Source organism: Leptodactylus fuscus, chromosome 1, assembly GCF_031893055.1.
Source record: "Leptodactylus fuscus isolate aLepFus1 chromosome 1, aLepFus1.hap2, whole genome shotgun sequence".
Taxonomy (NCBI): domain Eukaryota; kingdom Metazoa; phylum Chordata; class Amphibia; order Anura; family Leptodactylidae; genus Leptodactylus; species Leptodactylus fuscus.
In genome coordinates this window covers 338,915,268-338,937,126 of record NC_134265.1, presented here as the reverse complement: position 1 = coordinate 338,937,126, position 21,859 = coordinate 338,915,268, and the positions used below count along the sequence as shown (strand labels likewise).

The following is a 21,859-nucleotide window of genomic DNA, read 5'->3' as shown; positions in this document are numbered from 1 at the left end:
GTGCTTACCTTGTAACTGGTTCCCCCTCCCCATTATTGCCCTTCACTCACATAGCAGAACTGTCAATAAAATGGATAAATATAGATGAAAGAGGATATGATTTTGGTCCGCATGTATGTGAACGTACTGTAAACCTCCTCATTTCTTATCATCAGCTTGCGCTTCCATGTTATTGCAGAAGTGCGCTCTCTTCCTCTCTTTCTACAGGCTGGCTTTGAGTTTTTCAAAGAACTGTATTTGTGACAAAACAAGCCTCATTTACTATGTAAGGAGGAAAATCAGCATGTTGCCAAGTACTTGTAAGGAGAAGACCCTTCATCTATGAAGTTAATAGGCTGTAAAGGCCTTAAGCTTAGCCCTCCTAAATAAACATAAACCTAAACCCTTGTGAATGTAAGGATTCTCTCTGCACTAATGAGATATAGGACAAACCAAGCTATAGGGCACTTAGAGAGTTTGTACTTTAAGAAGCTTATGTCTCCAAGAGGATTAGTGCAATTGCTTTGGTATGGAACATCAAAAGTCAAAGTTGTAGGATGTGCTCAAAGAGCCATAAACATCCGTGTTATACAGGTACAGTGAAAAATTGTGTTTTATATTGCACTGTGACCGTGCAGGAGATCGCTTTATGAAATGGTAGAGGTGAAATCTAGAGATGAGCGAACACTAAAATGTTCGAGGTTCGAAATTCGATTCGAAGAGCCGCTCAATGTTCGTGTGTTCGAACGGGTTTCGAACCCCATTATAGTCTATGGGGAACAGATACTCGTTAAGGGGGAAACCCAACTCCGTGTCTGGAGGGTCACCAAGTCCACTATGACACCCCAGGAAATGATGCCAACACCTCTGGAATGACACTGGGACAGCAGGGGAAGCATGTCTGGGGGCATCTAACACACCAAAGACCCTCTATTACCCCAACATCACAGCCTAACAACTACACACTTTACACACTCAAAAAAACCTCTATCAAAGTGGGAAAATACCTGGAAACCTTCTTTACTCCCAAAATGGATGGACACAAACCCCAATTTAAGCTCAACAAACAGTAACAACCACCCCTTTAAATCACGTTCCCCATGACAACCACAAATGGAATAGGCAATGGGAATTGCAAAAGCCCTCACCCTTAACTGTCATTTTGAGTGTGTGTGTGTGTGTGTGATGTGGTAAGAACTTCCAAAATTCACTTTTCTAGCACTTAACATGAGCCCTTCCAAACAAAGTTGCAGGACCTTAAGCTGAGCTACCAGCAGAGATTGAAGCCCTTGGCATGAGTAGAGCCTTGCACCAGCAGTGTTTTTGGCACTTAGGGTGAGTTGAGCCTTGTACCAGCGTGTGTCCCTTAACATCAGGCGGGCCCTAAGTTCTGCGCTTTGCACAAAAGTTCCACATTAACTAGGCTGAATGGTACAAAGATTAGTAGGCCCGAGAACCAGGAACAGGTCTTGCAATGGCTGTCGGATAACGCTTAAAGCACATTGTCCACCAGCCAGTCAGCCTCTACCTCCTCTTACCCAACAGTCTTGTCCTCCTTCCACCCAAAATTCCCAATCTTCCCAGAACAATAACCCCAACTGTCCCTGCTCCCCAGAGCTGTTCTCCCTTCCTTTGACTGTACCGCAACCTGCCCCTCCATTTCGCGATTCCACGGACCTAACAGACGAGTATCTGTGTCCAGATGCTCAAACACTAGAGTCTCCTCCATTCCATCTCCGGTCGATTTGGTGGCGGATGACCAGCAACCCACCCTCATCGACGACGATGAGACGCAGTTGCTGTCAGGGCAGCCAGTTGACATGCGCATTGTGCAGGAGGAGGAGGCGAGACAGGAGTTGGAAGAGGAGGTGGTGGACGACGAGGACACCGACCCCACCTGGACAAGGCGGATGTCAAGCTGGGAAAGTAGTGTGGATGTTGAGGCAGGTGCAGCACCAAAAAGGGTAGCTAGAGGCAGAGACATGTCCAGAGGCAGAGGTCAGCTGCTTTGCCGAAGCCAGGCCAGACCTGGAATGTCCGAAGATGTTCCCTTTTGTACCCAGCCCAGAAAAACTCCCCCATCGAGGGCACGTTTCTTGAAGGTGTAGAGTTTTTTCAAGGAATGCGCCGAGGACAGATATAGTGTCGTCTACACAATTTGCCTCTCAAAATCGAGTAGGGGCCCTGAGAAGAGCAACCTGTCCACCACTTCAATGCACCGTCATTTGGAATCCAAGCAATGGAATCAGTGGCAGGCAGCAACGGCAGGACAAACGTCGCCCGCCGTTCATGCCACTGCCTCTGCTCACAGTGCTGGCGATGCACTCCAGAGGACGAGCCAGGACATCACTTCATCTGCCTCCGCCACTTTGTTGACTTCTCCCTCATCCTCCCCTGTTTCTGTCTTATCTCCTTCTCCTGCACCATCAAAGGCACCATCAGGCGCTTCTTTATAACAACCCACCATCTCTCAGACATTGGAGCGCCGGCAGAAATACACCGCTAACCACCCACCCACGCAAGCCTAGAACGCCAACATCGCTAAACTGCTGGCCCAGGAGAGGTTGGCGTTCCGGCTTGTTGAAACTCCCGCCTTCCCGGACCTGATGGCAACTGTGGCACCTCACTATGCCGTCCCTAGCCGTCACAACTTCTCCCGGTGTGGCGTCCCCGCCTTGCACCAGCACGTGTCACTCAACATCAGGTGGGCCCTTAGTTCCGCGCTTTGCTGCAAGGTCCACTTGACCACCGACACTTGGACAAGCGCCTGTGGTCAGGGATGCTGCTTATCTTTAAGGACAGGCAGGGTGAATGTGGTGGAGTCTGGTCCCGGGGTGCAAACTGAGGTACCCTATCTCCTCTCCCAGGCCAAAATTCATGGCAGGAGTAGACTGAAACCCTACGACGCTGCAACCTCCACCCCAGCTACTAGCGGCAAACGCTAAAACACTGGTGTGGGGAGACGTCAGCAGGCGGTGCTGAAGCTCATCAGCTTGGGGGACAGACAGCACAGTGCCTCCGAGGTCAGGGATGCCATCCTGACTGAGATGGCATTTTTTTTTCCCTGCTACACCTGGGGCCTGGCATTTTTGCGCCTGTGATAATGGCTGGAACCTGGTAGCGGCTCTGGAGCTTGCCAGCCTCCAACACGTTCCATGTTTGGCCCACGTCTAACCTAGTGGTGCAAAGTTTTTTGAAAACATACCCAAATGTACCGAAGCTACTGTTGAAAATGCGGCGCTTGTGCGCCCACTTTTGCAAGTGCACAGGAGTCGCTGCTAGCCTAAAAACACTCTAGCAAGGCCTACATCTGTCCAAACACAGGCTGTTGTCCGTCATTCACACACGCTGAAACCCTACAATACCAAATCTTGAGCAGGGTGTGTGAGCTGCACAGACCTTTGATGGAGTTCCATCTACAAAACCCAAGGGTTCCTCAAAGTCAGTTCCCAAAGTTTCTGCACCATGAGTTTCCAGGGGTGGCAGAGTTATGGCTAGGGGCAGAGGCATGTATAGGGATGATGTCTAGGGGCAAAAGCAGTGTGGATGTGGAGGCAAGCTAAGCAGGAAAAACTGGGGGTACAAGCTAAGGCATGGACTGGGGTGATGTCTAGGGGCAAAAGCAGTGTGGATGTGGAGGCAAGCTAAGCAGGGAAAAAGGTGGCTAGAGGCAAAGGGATGTCCAGAGGCAGAAGACAGCTGCATGACAGAAGCTAGACCTGAGCCAGCAAGGCCCAAGATGCCCTCTTTTCTAGCTTCCTTAGAAAAATTCCCCCATCGAGGCCACGTTCCTCGCTGGGGGAGATCATTTCTAAATGTATAGGTCGAGGAAAAACTGAGTGTGGTTTACACACTTTGCAATGCGACTCCCCATCTCCCAGGCCTTTCATTCCAGGCTAAAGTACAGCACAACCCACCCACATGCCCAAGGCTTCAACGGCCTCATCTCAAAAATTCTGGCCCAGGAGATGTTGGGGTCCCAGCTTGTGGACACTCTGCCCTTTTTGGGCCTGCTGGCTACTGCGCCACCTCACTGTGCCGTCCACACCAGCACTTTTCCCCAAACATGAGGCGGTCCCTAAGTTCAGCGCTTTGCCCAAAAGATCCACGTGACCAGCTACGAATGGACAAGTGCATGCGGACAGGGACGCTACCTTTCAATCTTGGCACAGTGGTTGAATGTACTTGAGGCATGGACCGGGTCGCAAAATGTGGTGGACTGACTTGTCTCCCCACACAACATTCCTGGGAGGAGGGCTGAAACACCACCCTCCTCCGCTGTTAAATTGACCCCAGCTACGAGCTGGAAACGCTGCAACACTGGTGTGGGGAGACGTCAGCGGGCCGTGCTGAAGCTCATCAGCTTGGGGGCCAGACAGCACACTGCCTACAAAGTGAGTCATGCCATCCTCGATGAGACGGCAATGTGGTTTTTGCCACTGCACCTGGGCCCAGGCATGTTGTCATGTGTGATAATGGCCGTAACCTGGGATCGGCTCTGTAGCTTGGCAGCCTGCAACATATTCCATGCCTGGGCCACGTTTTTAACTCATTGCTGCTAATCTTTTGAAAACGGTACCGCCATTGTTCCTGAGCTACTGGTGAAAGTGTGGCGCTTGTGCGGATAGTTTTTAAAGTCTATAGTTGCCGCTGCTAGCCTCTATGCACTCCTACAACGCCTGTACCTGCTGGAACAATGGCTGTTGTGCGACGTCTCCACACTGCTGGCACTAAACATATCATGTGGTGAGCAGAGTGTGTGAGCAGCACAGACCTTTGATGTAGTTCCAACTCCAAAACCCTCGGGTTCGTCAAAGTCAACTCCCTCAGTTGCTCAACCATGAGTGGCCATGGGTGGCAGACTTATGTGAAATCCCATCCCATCCATTGCACTGGACACGAAACATTAGCATGCGCTCAGCACAACTTCGGATATGGCAGCTGCGTTAAGCAGGGTGCAGGGTACAACACAGACCAGGCCCGAGCACCAGGAACAGGTGTTAGAAATACTGCAGCATCCGCCATTTCCTTCCAATTTTGGGGTTTTGGACCCGCCACCGACTTGTCTGGACCTAAGTGGGGATCATGAGACACAGTTGCCATCAGGGCAAGCTGTGGTCATGTGCGGTTTGCAGTAAGGGGCCAGTGCGCAATTGGAAGAGGAGTTGGTGGATGACGAGGCCACCGACCCCACATGGACAGGGGTGATGTCTAGGGGCTAAAGCAGTGTAGATGTAGAGGGAAGCTAAATCAACAAAAAACCTGGGTAGAAGCAAAGGCATAAACTGGGGTGATGTTTAGGGGCTAAAGCAGTGTAGATGTGGAGGGAAGCTAATTCAACAAAAAAAACAGGGTAGAAGCAAAGGCATAAACTGGGGTGATGTTTAGGGGTGAAAGCAGTGTAGATGTGGAGGGAAGCTAAGCAGCAAAAACAGTGGGTAGAAGCAAAGGCATGCAAAACTCTACCCTGTTGGAAGACTTATTCCTAGGTCTGGAACACGTTAATGGCCCCCCTGGACAAATTACTGCCACTCAGGGGCCTAGTGTCACCAGGAGGGACAAGTATAGGCGCATGTTGTGGGAATACCTGGCCGACACCAGCTCTGTCCTCTCCGATCCCTCTGTGCTCTACAGCCTACACTTATTTTCTCATCTTTTTTTCTGAACTGCACATCTCTTGCCTGCTTCCTTTGGGATCTTAGAAATGGTGGTCCACTTCCAAAGATGGTAACTTCAATAGACAGTGTAACGGGAGTAGCTGAGGGATCGCTGTCTTAACCACTTTTTGGCACAAAATTAACTTCCAAAGCCAAATATGGTGCAAGTATATGATGCAAGGACACCTACACACCTATCTCTGACACATTGGGGAGTTCACCCTCATGCGCCCTTTTGGCCTGCACCATCATGCGCCTCTTCCCAGCCACTCCACATTTCCCAAGCTTTTCATTGCAGGCAGAAGTACAACACAACCCACCCCCATGCCCAAGCCTTTAACAGCCTCATCGATAAACTGCTGGCCCTGGAGATGTTGGTGTTTGTTTATGCTTCTGGAGACCCAGGCCTTCCGTCAGCAGATGGCAGCTGGGGCACCTCCCTATGCTGGGCCTAGCCGTTACTACTTCTCTTGGTGTGCTGTCCCTGCCTTGCGCCTGCATGTGTCCCATAACATCAGTCGGGCCCAGAGCTCTGCGCTTTGCTGCAAGGTCCACTTGACCACCGACACATGGACAAGCGCCTGTGGTCAGGGATGCTGCAGTGCTTATCTTTAATGACAGGCAGGGTGAATGTGGTGGAGTCTGGTCCCCGGTGCAAACTGGGGTGGCCTATCTCCTCTCCCAGGCCAAAATTCATGGCAGGAGTAGACTGAAACCCTACGATGCTGCAACCTCCACCCCAGCTACTAGCGGAAAACACTGTAACACTGGCGTGGGGAGATGTCAGCAGGCCGTGCTGAAACTGATCAGCTTGGGGGACAGACAGCACAGTGCCTCCGAGGTCAGGGATGCCATCCTGGCTGAGATGGCATTTTTTTTTCCCTGCTACACCTGGGGCCTGGCATTTTTGCGCCTGTGATAATGGCTGGAACCTGGTAGCAGATCTGGAGCTTGCCAGACTCAAACACGGTCCACGCATGGCCCACGTTTTCCAACTTGTTGGTGCCATGTTTCTTTGAAACCTACACCATTGTGCCTGATATACAGGTCAAAGTGGGGCCATTTTCGTAAGTGAGAACTAGCCTCTGCTAGGCAGAAAACATTCAGAGCACACTCCTCTCATCTTCGCACCGTTGGCTGGCGGAGGAAGACGAGGGGGTTGGAGTGGCATCTGATGTCCCTGTCCCACACGAGGCTAGAGGGTGCACTTCAGTGCATCCCATTGCTTCACCACAAATGGTGTGAAGGGGAGTGGAAAATGGAGGAAATGGAGAGTGACCCTTACAGTTGGGGCCAGCAAAGGCATGTCAAGTAACACACTGGCACACATGGCTGACTTCATCTTGGGTTGCTTTTCAACACATATTTCACATCATGAAGAACAAATAATACTGGATTTTTACAAGCCTCGAACCCCGGTCTAGGTCTAATGTCTGTTCCTTTCTTATATTAGGGGAGAGGGAAAAAAAATTACTTCAGTGATACGTTTAGCGTACATAGACTGACTATTAATGTGTATCCCACTTAGTGTTGTTAGGGTTACACACCGTCACAACCTGGCTAAAGCTTCTATAGCTGTTAATAAAGTCAACATAACTTTACGGTATCCAAAAAGACAGCTGGTACCGACAGAGAGCAAGACAAATGTCAACCAAAGCTGTGAGCTCAGAACACCCACAGTGACTTTGGCGTCATCATCATTATAAGGGAGCGGGTGGTAATAAATAACTTGGCAGTGCCTAAAACCCAAAAAGCTTATACAACTATATTTACATTAAGATACACAAATGACACTTTTCAGTAGCATGTCATGAGACAAGCTGATAAGATCTTCCTTTGTGCAGTGCTATTTGAAAGTTAAACGCTGCCTTTATTTTAATTCTGGAGAAGGTGCAGACATTAGATTTAGAACATGTTGTCTTCATTGTCCAAATCCTCTATATAGGTAATGTGTTTTTCGGGCCGAGCTGTCTGGGAACGAGCTGGTGCAGCACTGACAACCTGGGTGAATATGGCAAGAGCCTGAGATGTAGGGTGAATGAATCCCCAAATTATTTGGGGAATTTCCACTCAGAAACTGGCACTATATACCAGTAGCAAAAATTGTGGGTGCACGTAACCCCCATATATTCTTTGAATTCCCAGTCAGACAATGGCACTATATACCAGTAGCAAAAATTGTGGGTGCACGTAACCCCAATATATTCTTTGAATTCCCAGTGAGACAATGGCACTGTATAGCAGTAGCAAAAATTGTGGGTGCACGTAACCCCCATATATTCTTTGAATTCCCAGTCAGAAACTGGCACTATATACCAGTAGCAAAAATTGTGGGTGCACATAACCCCAATATATTCTTTGAATTACCAGTCAGAAACTGGCACTATATAGCAGTAGCAAAAATTGTGGGTGCACATAAACCCAATATATTCTTTGAATTCCCAGTCAGACAATGGCACTATATACCAGTAGCAAAAATTGTGGGTGCACGTAACCCCAATATATTCTTTGAATTCCCAGTGAGACAATGGCACTGTATAGCAGTAGCAAAAATTGTGGGTGCACATAAACCCAATATATTTTTTGAATTCCCAGTCAGACAATGGCACTATATACCAGTAGCAAAAATTGTGGGTGCACATAACCCCAATATATTCTTTGAATTCCCAGTGAGACAATGGCACTATATACCAGTAGCAAAAATTGTGGGTGCACGTAACCCCAATATATTCTTTGAATTCCCAGTCAGAAACTGGCACTATATGGCAGTAGGAAGAAATGAGGGTATTTGTAAACCCAATATATTCTTTGAATTCCCAGTCAGACAATGACACTATATACCAGTAGCAAAAATTGTGGGTGCACATAACCCCAATATATTCTTTGAATTCCCAGTGAGACAATGGTACTATATACCAGTAGCAAAAATTGTGGGTGCACGTAACCCCAATATATTCTTTGAATTACCAGTCAGAAACTGGCACTATATAGCAGTAGCAAAAATTGTGGGTGCACATAACCCCAATATATTCTTTGAATTCCCAGTCAGACAATGGCACTATATACCAGTAGCAAAAATTGTGGGTGCACATAACCCCAATATATTCTTTGAATTCCCAGTGAGACAATGGCACTGTATAGCAGTAGCAAAAATTGTGGGTGCACATAAACCCAATATATTCTTTGAATTCCCAGTCAGACAATGGCACTATATACCAGTAGCAAAAATTGTGGGTGCACATAACCCCAATATATTCTTTGAATTCCCAGTGAGACAATGGCACTGTATAGCAGTAGCAAAAATTGTGGGTGCACATAAACCCAATATATTCTTTGAATTCCCAGTCAGACAATGGCACTATATACCAGTAGCAAAAATTGTGGGTGCACATAACCCCAATATATTCTTTGAATTCCCAGTGAGACAATGGCACTATATACCAGTAGCAAAAATTGTGGGTGCACGTAACCCCAATATATTCTTTGAATTCCCAGTGAGACAATGGCACTGTATAGCAGTAGCAAAAATTGTGGGTGCACATAAACCCAATATATTCTTTGAATTCCCAGTCAGACAATGGCACTATATACCAGTAGCAAAAATTGTGGGTGCACATAACCCCAATATATTCTTTGAATTCCCAGTGAGACAATGGCACTGTATAGCAGTAGCAAAAATTGTGGGTGCACATAACCCCAATATATTCTTTGAATTCCCAGTGAGACAATGGCACTGTATAGCAGTAGCAAAAATTGTGGGTGCACATAAACCCAATATATTCTTTGAATTCCCAGTCAGACAATGGCACTATATACCAGTAGCAAAAATTGTGGGTGCACGTAACCCTTATATATTCTTTGAATTCCCAGTGAGACAATGGCACTATATAGCAGTAGCAAAAATTGTGGGTGCACGTAACCCCCATATATTCTTTGAATTCCCAGTGAGACAATGGCACTGTATAGCAGTAGCAAAAATTGTGGGTGTATATAGCCCCAATTCTATTGCTAGGGGACTTGCAGGGTATTTCTGGGGTGAAGGTGGGGGGGCACACCGTTGGAACGGGGATTTGGGGTGTATATATGGGGTATACGGGAATACACTGTCAGTGTGTTCCATTCAGGATCCTGGGAAAGCTGGGTTGCGGCGATTGAGCCCATCAGTGCCACGTTACACTGACAAGCTTCTCCCTGGAATTGAAGTGATATGTAACCCAATATATTCTTTGAATTCCCAGTCAGACACTGGCACTTTATGGCAGTAGCAAAAATAGTGGGTGTATATAGCCCCAATTCTATTGCTAGGGGACTTGCAGGGTATTTCTGGGGTGAAGGTGGGGGGGCACACCGTTGGAACGGGTATCGGGGGTATATATCGGGTATACGGGAATACACTGTCAGTGTATTCCATTCAGGATCCGCGGAAAGCTGGGTTGCGGCGATTGAGCCCGTCAGTGCCACGTTACACTGACAAGCTTCTCCCTGGAATTTAGCTCTTACAAGAGCTGTTGTGGTTGTCTTCTCCTTCCTATCCTAGCCTGTCCCTGCCTACCCAGAATCTAAGCCCTAGCTAACTGGACGGAAACCTCCGTCCTCGGTGAATTGCAAGCTCAGAATGACGCGAACCTGGGCGTCGCTGTTCTTTTAAATTAGAGGTCACATGTTTTCGGCAGCCAATGGGTTTTTCCTACTTTTTTCAACGTCACCGGTGTCGTAGTTCCTGTCCCACCTACCCTGCGCTGTTATTGGAGCAAAAAAGGCGCCAGGGAAGGTGGGAGGGGAATCGAGTAATGGCGCACTTTACCACGCGGTGTTCGATTCGATTCGAACATGCCGAACAGCCTAATATCCGATCGAACATGAGTTCGATAGAACACTGTTCGCTCATCTCTAGTGAAATCCTTTGCAGGTTTCACTCATAGGTATGGTTGTTTCCATGGATCATGCACAGGATTTGTAAACTGCATAGAAAATCATTGCATGTGTCTTACGTTTTACAGATATTTACAGATCCATAATGGGGGCCATGAGGCTGGGCTGTCCCTTTTTGCAGTTTAGGCTTATTCATTGAAGTGTACGGCTCCAAGGATATTAGGGATGCTCATGTAGCGTCCATTATGTTTTTCACTGACCCATACATGCATTTGGTTGCGTGTATTTAGCCTTAGAAACAGTATGAATGTCAGGAAATACAAGTAGAGACAACATATTTAAGGCCCTGTACACATCTGTGTGATATTATCAGTCCTTGTTAGAGCTGGCAGAAGAAAGATGCTGCCATAATGGTAACAGGGGAGCATTGTTCTAATTTAAAGCCCCCCCCTCCTCCAGGTTTAGGTTCATGAGAGCTGTCTTGCTACTTGCTGTCGATGCCTTTATTCTGTGATATACTCTACAGAACACAAAGCTTACTAAATAGCAAAGATATCTTCTTTTTTATGGTTCTGCTCATCGGACAAGTAACCTCTCTTCTAAACAATTTGGATTAGTTATGCCATACAAGTATTTCGCTGTTTTAAGCAAATTTTGCAAGTGATGTCATCGTGCCTTTTCTTAAAATAAGAAAAAATAAAAGTCTATGAATATATCCATGTCTGTAGTAGGTGACAATATACATGGAATGCAGAAATGACTGGCATGTTCTACATCATTATCATTCATAGAATGTATGAGTTTAATATGTTATGTGACAAGGCTAGCAGGCGATGTGGACCCCCGGTGTAAATAATGGATTTGGCTTGGGGCTAAACAAGGAATCTAGGTTTAGTAGTTAGGTTCTCTTTATGGGTGAGGAACTATCACCACCTCCATGTTAGGTCTAACCTGCCATAATATTGTTGTGCGGTAAGCAAAAGCAGCTACTAGGTGCCCGGGTATAGCGGCGTGTGCTGATAACAACTAATTCACGCCCACCACCTCTTTTCAATAAAATTAGGCACAGCTGAGCTCTATTGAATTCTATGGTGCTGAGGTGCAATACCAGACAGCCCACGTAGAAGAAAGTATCCATGCTTTTATTGTGTATTTTGATCTATTCTATTGTTATATTTTTTAATTCTATGTGGGTGGTATAGAGCCCATCCAGTGGCGTAACTACCACCATAGCAGCAGAGGCAGCTGCCACAGGGCTCGGGACATTAGGGGCCCGGTGACAGCCTCTACCGCTGCTATCATTATACTCGGGGGGTCTTTTCGGACCCCCGAGTATAATGATTGGTGGACCGGGAGAGGTAAGAAACATAAAAAACACTGTTACTTACCTCTCCACGATCCGTGCAGACTTTGGCCTAGTCGTCTGACGTCTCATGACCCCGGCCTGCGTCCCGGGTCATGTGACGTCTGACGTCATTGAAGATCGACTACTTCGGAGGCCGACAGCGTAGGAGACGGGAGATAGGTAACAGAGGGTTTTTTATGTTTTTCTCCCCCTGGGTCTCCGATTATTATACTCTGGGGTTTGATAATAATTGTTTATGGGTGTCCACAGTGGGGCATAATACTGCGTGCAGGGGCCACTATGGGGCATAATACTGTGTGCAGGGACCTCTATGGGGGATAATACTGTGTGCAGGGGCCACTATGGGGGATAATACTGTGTGCAGGGGCCACTATGGGGGATAATACTGTGTGCAGGGGCCACTATGGGGGATAATACTGTGTGCAGGGGCCACTATGGGGGATAATACTGTGTGCAGGGGCCACTATGGGGGATAATACTGTGTGCAGGGGTCGCTATGGGGGATAATACTGTGTGCAGGGGCCACTATGGGGGATAATACTGTGTGCAGGGGCCACTATGGGGGATAATACTGTGTGCAGGGGCCACTATGGGGGATAATACTGTGTGCAGGGGCCACTATGGGGGATAATACTGTGTGCAAGGGCCACTATGGGGGATAATATGGTGTGCAGGGGCCACTATTGGGGATAATACTGTGTGCAGGGGCCACTATGGGGGATAATACTGTGTGCAGGGGCCACTATGGGGGATAATACTGTGTGCAGGGGCCACTATGGGGGATAATACTGTGTGCAGGGGCCACTATGGGGGATAATACTGTGTGCAGGGGCCACTATGGGGGATAATACTGTGTGCAAGGGCCACTATGGGGGATAATACTGTGTGCAGGGGCCACTATGGGGGATAATACTGTGTGGAGGGGCCACTATGGGGGATAATACTGTGTGGAGGGGCCACTATGGGTGATGATAGTGTGTGCAGGGGCTACTATGGGGCATAATGGAGCGCGCAGGAATGCGTAGGAGGGGGTCGGTCGAGGTCTTCGGCATCTTTGTTGGTGGGGGGGGGGGGGGTTGCCCCATGTCAAAAGTTTGCCACAGGGTCCCGCCATTCCTAGTTACGTCACTGAGCCCAACTGTAGTTGCACCTCTACGTAAATATCATACCTACCATGGAGGCTGGATAGGCAATTGGTATGGACAGTTTCGGACTGGGATGGCTGGGCTCACCATTCTGGGAGCTCACTATACAGCTACATGCAAATTTTACTTAACAATTGTTTGCAAATTCCTAAAATGTTGACAATATACGGTACATGTATTTTTCAGCAGTACCTTGCTGCCTAGCTTTTGCCTCTTCTGTCCTGAGATCTTGATCTACTTCTTGGCTCTTGCCTTGAAGAAGGACCCTCTTAGCTCTGTGAGCCAACAATAGATCCCCATACAGGAGCATACAGAGGCAGCAGAATGGGCCGCAATATGGCTGGTGATTGGGGCCCCTGCAGTGTAATGGAGGAGATGGGGCTCAGGGAGCAAAGATAGGGATTGATTCTGCACCTAGAGGTCATCTCAGCCATCTGGTGTGTCTATGGTGTATAAATAAAAACTAGGTAGTTTCTTGTGATATTGTGAATTTGTATGAAGGACAATGAGTGTACCGTGCCACGTCAGGATAAGAAGGGACCCGCCAGGGGATTCACTTGTTCACATGGGCTACTCAGAACCTGGGTATGTTGCCAATGGAGTGATGGACCATGCTAGTCTCTCTCACATCACTTTGATCTCTTTTGATTTGTGGCAGTCCAAATATCAGAAATCCACCCCCATCTCCGCCCTGAGATTCATGCAGTTTGTCAGATATACATTGTTGTCATTGTTACTAATGGGTTTTTTCTATTTTATTTTTAACACAAATTTGCTTAAACATATCAAGATAAAATACATTCTTTCTACAACCAGTGTTCTTCTTTACCTTTTATTATTTTGAGAAGGTGGGGTGCCTTTTGGATCCCCATGATTTCTGTGTACTCCCCTGTCACTACATCCATGTTGGCTATATAAGTAAGTGAAATAAATAAATGTTGTGGTGTCAATAGATGCCTTCCGTACTTGTCTCTGCCACTCATAGATCATCTTAGGATTTCACGCTGCGTTTGAGGTTCCGTGACTTGTAGTAATCGATGTCTTTTCTGGTGTCACATGTAATCTCCATCGTACACAGCGATCATTATTCACAAATTGCTGTATTGGTTGGAAATTAGATTAGTGATTTCATGGTAGACCTATTGACCAGTCTGCCGCGATTCATTACAACTACATAAAGATCCATTCAGTGTGGCATCCTTGGCTCATAAATTAATCAGTATCTTCACTGGAAAGTATTGTACATTGTCCGACAGACTGACACATAGCAAATGATATTCACACCACTCCATTCATGTACCTGCTTCTTTCTACCTGTTTGCTTCATCTGCTGATTCATTACAACCTGTATAATCTCCTGACTTCTGCTCAGGTAATTCTAGTATCAAATGTCAAGAGAGCTTACATTGTACGGTACAGACGGAAATATCCTAGGACTTGGGTTCACACCTGCATTAAGGTCTATTTCTACTTGGGAATAATCTTTCTCACTATAGGATGATGGATTTAATTTAAGTTAGGCTAGGTGCACAACTGCTCTCGGGTTTCTGTTCAGAGGGTCAGGGGTCCGCTTTGGGACCCCCGAATGGAAACCTGATCCATCTTAGGAAACCCCATAGACTATAATGGATTTCCACATGGTTTACACTTGGTTTCTGCCCGACAAGGCCAAAAAATCAGAGAGAAAAGCGCTGCTTGGAACAGAATCCCCGTATGGAGACCGGGCGCAAATAGGAACCGAGCCTTAAATTGTTTGGAAAGGGTTTGTGACCTTACTGCTTCTCTAAAATTACTGCTGATGACTTTTCTACTTGACCTTGTATTAGCATACACCTAAATCTCCAGACTAGCAAACTGTCAAAACTTCTGCTTTTACAGAGGTGATCACACATGGTGAAGATGAATTAATCAAAGGCATTTGATTAGGAGTACCTGACCGCGACTTACCCTCTTAAAGAGGACCTTACGTCACTTGAGGCACATGCAGTGTAATACACCGCTAGAAAGCCGACAGTACGCTGAATTCAGAGCACTATCGGCTTTCAGGATCTGTGCCCCAGGTGAAGCGCTATTGGTGCCGGTATCGTAGCTCTTCACTGTCAGAAGGTCGTTCCTGACAGTCAGGAACGCCCTTCCTTACGGCATCGCATATAGCGCTATAGTGTGAGAGTGGTGAGGAACGCCCCTCCCAGTACTTGTCTATGGATGAGCACTATCAGCACTATGACTGTGAAGATCTACGGTACCAGCACAGATAGTTCTTCACCCGGGACACAGATCGTGAAATTCAGCACACTGTCGACTTTCTAGCGGTATATAAAACCGCATGTGCCCCGACTGATGAAAGGTTCTGTGGAAGCAGCAAAGGTGTACTTATTAAAGGGGCTCTGTCAGGAAAATGATGCTGTATGAGCCCCATGTATGTGTGAATAGCTTTAAAAAGGCTATTCTTGCACCGCTAATCTAATTTTTAACCCACCCGCCCGTTTTAAAATAAAACTATAAAAACATATATGTAAATGATACCTGAACTTGCACGGTGGGCGGTCATGCAGGATCCAACGTCACCTTCGGTCCCTCCTTCCTCTTCTTTCTTCTTCCAGCGACGTCCTCCTGTCCTGGCTCTTCTCCGCCTTCATCTTCTGTTTTTCCGGCGGGTTGTGTTCAAATCCTGCGCATGCGCAGTAGCGCTCTCTCCGGACCGCTACTGTGCATGTGCCGGCGCCATTTTTGTTGTAGTTTTAAGTATCCTTAGAACTACGCAAACATGTGCAGTACTTTCGCGAACGTCTTCATATCCGGAAGAAAAGAAGATGAAGGCAGAGAAGAGCCAGGACAGGAGGACGTCGCTGGAAGAAGAAAGAAGAGGAAGGCGGGACCGAAGATGACGTCGGATCGTGCACGTTCAGGTATCATTTACATATATGTTTTATAGTTTTATTTTAAAATGGGAGAGGGGTTTAAAATTAGATTACCGGTGCCTGTTGGGCCTTTTTAAAGGCTATTCACGCATATGTGGGGCTCATACAGCATAATTTTGCTGATAGAGCCCCCTTAACACATTGCTTCTGCATTTTGGGGTAGTTTTTGTTAAATAAATAATGAAACTGTGAAACCTGTGAATTGTTTGTGTGTTTCATAACTATCACCAACACACACACAGCGCTCTGTCTATCTATCTATCTATCTATCTATCTATCTATCTATCTCCTATCTATCTATCTATCTATCTATCTATCTATCTATCTATCTATCTATTCAGGCACCGTAAAAGTTATATTAAACTACCCCCCAGTTTTAAAATAATAACCTAAAAATGAATGTGATCTACCTACGCATCGTGCACGCTGGGTCGGGCATTCAGAGTGTGTCTTCTTCTTCATCCACAACTCCTCTTCCTCCGATGTCCTCCGGTCCCGTCCTCCTGCGGCGCTCGCGAACTGACACTGATATAAAACAATGGCCTGGGCGCCTGTGCAGTAGCCGTAGTAGAAGTAGCATGCTACTGCGCATGCGTCCAGGCCATTTTTTTTTATCAGTGTCAGTTCACGAGCGCTGGAGGACGGGACCGGAGGACATCGCAGGGAGAGGAGGCGTGGATGAAGAAGATGGCGCACCCAGAATGCCCGCCCAGCGTGCACGATGCGTAAGTAGATCACATTCTTTTTTAGGGTATTATTCTAAAACGGGGGGGGGGGGGAAGGGAGTAGTTTAATATAACATTTACGGTGCCTGAATAGCCTTTTTAAAGGCTATTCAGGCATATGTGGGGCTCTATCAGCATGATTTTACTGATAGAGCCCCTTTAACTAGAACTCTGCAATGTGTCTTATCACACAAGACAACAAAACAAAAAAAAAAAGTCATTCAATGTCAAAATGTTTTCGGAAGACTTTTCATTGTTTTTTCCTGTCCTCTGTGATAAGATTTCGCACTACAGCACTTTCACCAATTGTAAAGGTTTGGCTAGCTCTGCTACATCAATGTACATACAGTATATAGTGGGATTTTTACTGCGCCGTAATACCGTACCACATACTACAGTGACTGGTGCTGCTTCTAGATGGGTTTTAGAGGATAACGTTGGCATTTTTGCATTTATATTATATTATATTATAAGTAATGTGATGTATGGTTTTCTAGAGGATAAAGATATACAATCTTATACAGTATGTCTATATTTATATCTATACAGTACAGACCTACAGATATTTGGTAATGACATCATTAATTCACAAATCTTTTCTGCCCTGCTGTGTCTAATCCATAGTGATTTTTGTTTGCAGGATTCAAGTCATGTAGAGGCAGACGTGAGCTAAATCTCACATTGAGTGCACTCGGCATCACACAAGGTAAGACTGCAGTGGGTACTTTCTATAATATACAATTGTAAGGGAGATGAAGCATTGCATCTAGTATCCTCTCTTTAGTACGCCATAAGCGACCTGTCAACCACTTGGATCAAAAAAAAGCTGCAGTCAATGCTTTTTAATCACACCGGAGGAAACCTATGCAGTATAGCTAGACATATACAGTATGTGCTAGACATATGTGAACATGGGTGAGTATATCAATGATATGTGAACATACGTGGGTTGCGGCAAAGCTGTTCCAATATGCTACATGAGTTAACCAAGTGCACCAGGCATGGTACCCATCTTGTCTTTCTATCACAAGCATTCATCTCAATCAAATTACGTGTGCTTTTTTTGGGGCATTGAAATGTACAATGTTGTGGGCATAAGGCGGGTGTACAATTCAGTTATTATATGCATTGTATAATGCACAGTGAAGGCTCCTACACTATAAGCACTCGGAGTGCATGGCACTTTTATTTGTCTGTTATATGGGGCATGACCCTGTGCTTTTTTCCAAATTCTCCAAATAATCATGACTTAGATTGGGCCGGCTTTCATTCCTTAGATAGACCTCCCTTTATAGGGTTATTCTCATCTCGGCCCTTTATGTTTGAGATGGGAATACCCGTCCATATGCCACAGCCTGTGGCGGCCTGTATTACAGAAACAGCTGAGCTGGCTGGCTGGCTGTTTTTGTAATTCCCCTACAAGGGAATGAATCAAACTGTAGTTTCATTACAGGCCTGGGACACAAAAACTTACAAACAGAAAATGTGGCATTTTATTGGTCCCTATTAGAGATGAGCGAACAGTAAAATGTTCGAGGTTCGATATTCGTTTTGAATATCCCCTCAATATTCGACTATCGAACCCTATTATAGTCTATGGAGGGAAAATGCTCGTTTCAGGGGTAGGCAACATTCGATCAAATTATACTTACCAAGTCCATGAGTGAGGGTCGGGCTGGATCCTTATTCTTATTCTTATGGTAGAGTTGGAAGGGACCTCAAGGGCCATCGGGTCCAACCCCCTGCGAGTGCAGGTTTTCCTAAATCATCACAGCTATATGTTTATCCAGATTCCGCTTGAAGATTTCCATTGATGGAGCGCCCACCACCTCCCGTGGCAGCCTATTCCACTCTCTCACTACCCTCACTGTCAGAAAGTTTTTCCTAATGTCTAATCTGTATCTCTTTCCTCCGAGAAGTCTTCTCTGCGCAGCGTCCCGCGGCGTCTTCCAGCTCTGAATTCACTCTGCCTGGCATCGGGCCTGGGCAGAGCCGACTGCCCGCACTACAAGCAGACATGCGCAGTCAGCTCTGCCCAGGCCCGATGCCTGGCAGAGTGAATGAAGAGCCGGAAGACGCCGCGGGGAAGCTGCACGGAGAAGACTTCTAAAGGTAGGAGAAGAACCAGCGTTGATTGGCTGACTGTATAGCATTCGGCCAATCAATGCTGGTTCTGCATCGAACTTTTACATTCGAATAGCGAGTGGTACTCGATCGAGTACGAGTATTTCGAATACTGTAGTATTCGATTGAATACCTACTCGCTCATCTCTAGTCCCTATGAGTATTAAAGGGTTATCTCCAGCTCATAAGGTAATGGCGTAATTCTAGAATAAAAAGAGACTGCACTGTGGCCCCTTCATTCTCAGGATTGGTGAGACTAGGCTATCAATATGAGCTTGTGGTGGGTCTGACTCTTTGTATACCCATCTATCAGCTCTATCAAGGGGCAGCAGTACTTGGATCATCTGCCTCCTTGGTGTCTGGGAGACTACCAATAAAAAGGGATGTTCCGGTCACTTTACAATAAATGAATATGGTCAGCACATTGCATGTCCTCGCCACAAAACGGGCTTCATTCTCCCACATCTACACCACTCTCTCACCTACAGACTTTGGCAAATATCGTTTTTCTCCATTCAAGTGAATGGAACAAATGTGCAGTATTCTGCTTCTTGGTAGATGCTATGCACATTGAAGAGGCTGCAGTGGTTGTTTTGTCCCTTTAAATAGGCAATGGATAGGGGGTGCTACAAGTTCCCTGACAAGTGATCTAATATTCTAAGGCCATCCATATCTCCTGCCTCGAAAACCCTTTTAGGTCTCCCATAATGCTGTAATAATAATTCTATATGGACAAATTAGTCAGCAGAGGACAGATTGGCTGGAAGACATGGTGCCCACTCACAAGGCTTTGTCCACCGCCAAAGAGTGCCTTGCAGAACATTTCTACTCGGTAAACACATCCTTATATCCTCTGATCATCTGTATTTTGTCACTCTCATTCCTCATTCCATCTGCAGTTTTGTTTCCTACAATAACATTTGCAATGTTGACTTGGCAATTGTCATCTCTAACCTATCCCGCAGCCGTGTGCCTGCAGAAGACCGATAGCAACTTTGCCCACATCTATGGTAAACATCAATTTATAGATCTGCAGATCCCTAACCATACTACATTATAAAACCTAGATTTCCATCACAGCTGCGCATCGCTCGGGGACTTTTACAAAGACAATTTATCATGTGCCGGATAAAGGCTGAAAGTGTTCTTCTTAAGTCTATAAAAAGTGGGTGTAGGAGCAGAATGGCTGCTTTCCTATTGAAGCGCACAGATGGCCAATCTAGTTTTTGTTTACTTGTGCTTGTAATGGATTTCTATTTTGCATTTGTCATGTTTAGTAAAGGTTGTGCGGATCTGAAGGCATCGCTCCTGTAGCGCGGTATAAATGGTTGTTTGACTTACAGCCTGCTGCGCTATATCTCTTCTACGGTTACGTATCGATGGAAACAAAGCAGATTTACATTGAAAGCCAGCAGCCTATAACAATGATTTTCTATCCATGTTATGGAAATAACACTGCTCATAAAGCACCCAAGTTGCTACAGCATGCTTTGTGTTTCCGCACAATTCAGGTTCTCAAGAGGGTTGGTTGCAAATAAAGTCATAGAAAGTGAGAGAGATACAAAATACCTATATGTTCAGTCTATGTTATATAGGACATATATTATGCTATTCTAATGCAGTCCCAGACTTTAGCTCTTATACTTTCCGGAGTAATTTGGTTTTTGGTGCTACATTTAATATCTTATGTTGGCATAATAAGCTCATAACCAGCTATACAGATACTTTGCTGGGAGCTACAGATATTAACATGCTTACCTTAACTCCAATTTGGATAAGGGCTCTTATGAAAGCAATATGATATCAGTGGCATAACTTAATTCTTGTGGGCCCGATACAATCTGATTTTGTCCAGGGCCCCCTACCTCATCCTTACTAATTCTTGATAAAAATATGTAAACCTATTCTCCAGGATGTAATTAGGAGAACAGTGCACTCTGTACGCCGCCCTCTAGAGGGCAGCATCCTTAACATCATTTAAGTCTTTTTAATCATGATGTGAATTTAATTGCCAAATTAGTATTTCTATTCCAAAAGGAACAGATTCCCAGCTATGGACAGCACTGTTTCGGCCTATTGGGCCTCCTCAGCATAGTGCAGGGATACTGATTTGGCAGAGTGAGAGACTATAGACCAGGGTCAGGGGATAATCGTACACATCAGGGAGAGTGTGTGCCTACATAGGCGTAAGGAGACTTACAAGTCATTCCTGCTCCGCTAGGGATTCTGGGTAAAAAATATGCAAATCTATTCTCCAGGATGTAATTAGGAGAACAGTGCACTCTATACGCCACCCTCTAGAGGGCAGCATCCTTAACATCATGCATGACTCAGTTAAAAAGTTTTTTTAATCATGATGTGGATGTGGATAATTCTTGATAGTGATGGTTACGGGTGCTGAGGAGTATAATTCACCTTAGTGTGGTTAGGGTAATCTATGGATCTCCTTGGCTTATGGGCCAGATGGAAGCTGCAATCTCATACTGATACCAGTGCTTATGGGCCCCCTAAGGCTCCTGGGCCTCAATGCAATTCCAACATGTGCACCCCCTCAAATTATGCCCCTAGATATCCTGATGTATTGACACACTGGGGGAGGGCAGGGCATAGGCAATGACAAACAATTGTAATGTACTTCTCGCACCAAGGGACTGAAGAGTAGTGAGCATTGTAGAGTAGTGGAGTTAATGACAACCATATACGCACTCAACCACAACACTCCCAAGGGTCAGTTGTTTTTAGAAAGCCAATTTACCTATCAATATAGTTTTGGCATGTTGGAGGAAACCCATCCAAACCCGGAGAGAATATATAAACTCCATGCAGATGTTACCCTTGGTCAGATTTGAACCTAGGACCCCATGGCTGCAAGGCAACATTGCTAACTGCTAAGCCCCCGTAACACATACAGAATTATCTTGTGACAGAGTATCGGAAAATCATGTTAACTGCTAAGCCCCCGTAACACATACAGAATTATCTTGTGACAGAGTATCGGAAAATCATGTTAAGTTTTTTCAAAACCTTGCCGTCTTACACAACCCAAGAGGAAAGGTAAGGAGGGGACAGA

The 21,859-nt window shown here is 46.0% G+C and overlaps 1 protein-coding gene across 4 annotated transcripts in view; it reads left to right on the top strand.

Moving 5' to 3' along the window:
* The window catches only part of APBB2 (amyloid beta precursor protein binding family B member 2), a 385,145-nt gene that overhangs the window by 51,122 nt on the left and 312,164 nt on the right, over nt 1–21,859 (top strand). For all 4 annotated transcript variants that reach the window (XM_075261547.1, XM_075261546.1, XM_075261581.1 and 1 more), the window contains exon 2: nt 17,306–17,371. The gene's annotated coding sequence lies outside the window, so the exon portion shown is untranslated. The remainder of the gene's footprint in view (nt 1–17,305; nt 17,372–21,859) is intronic.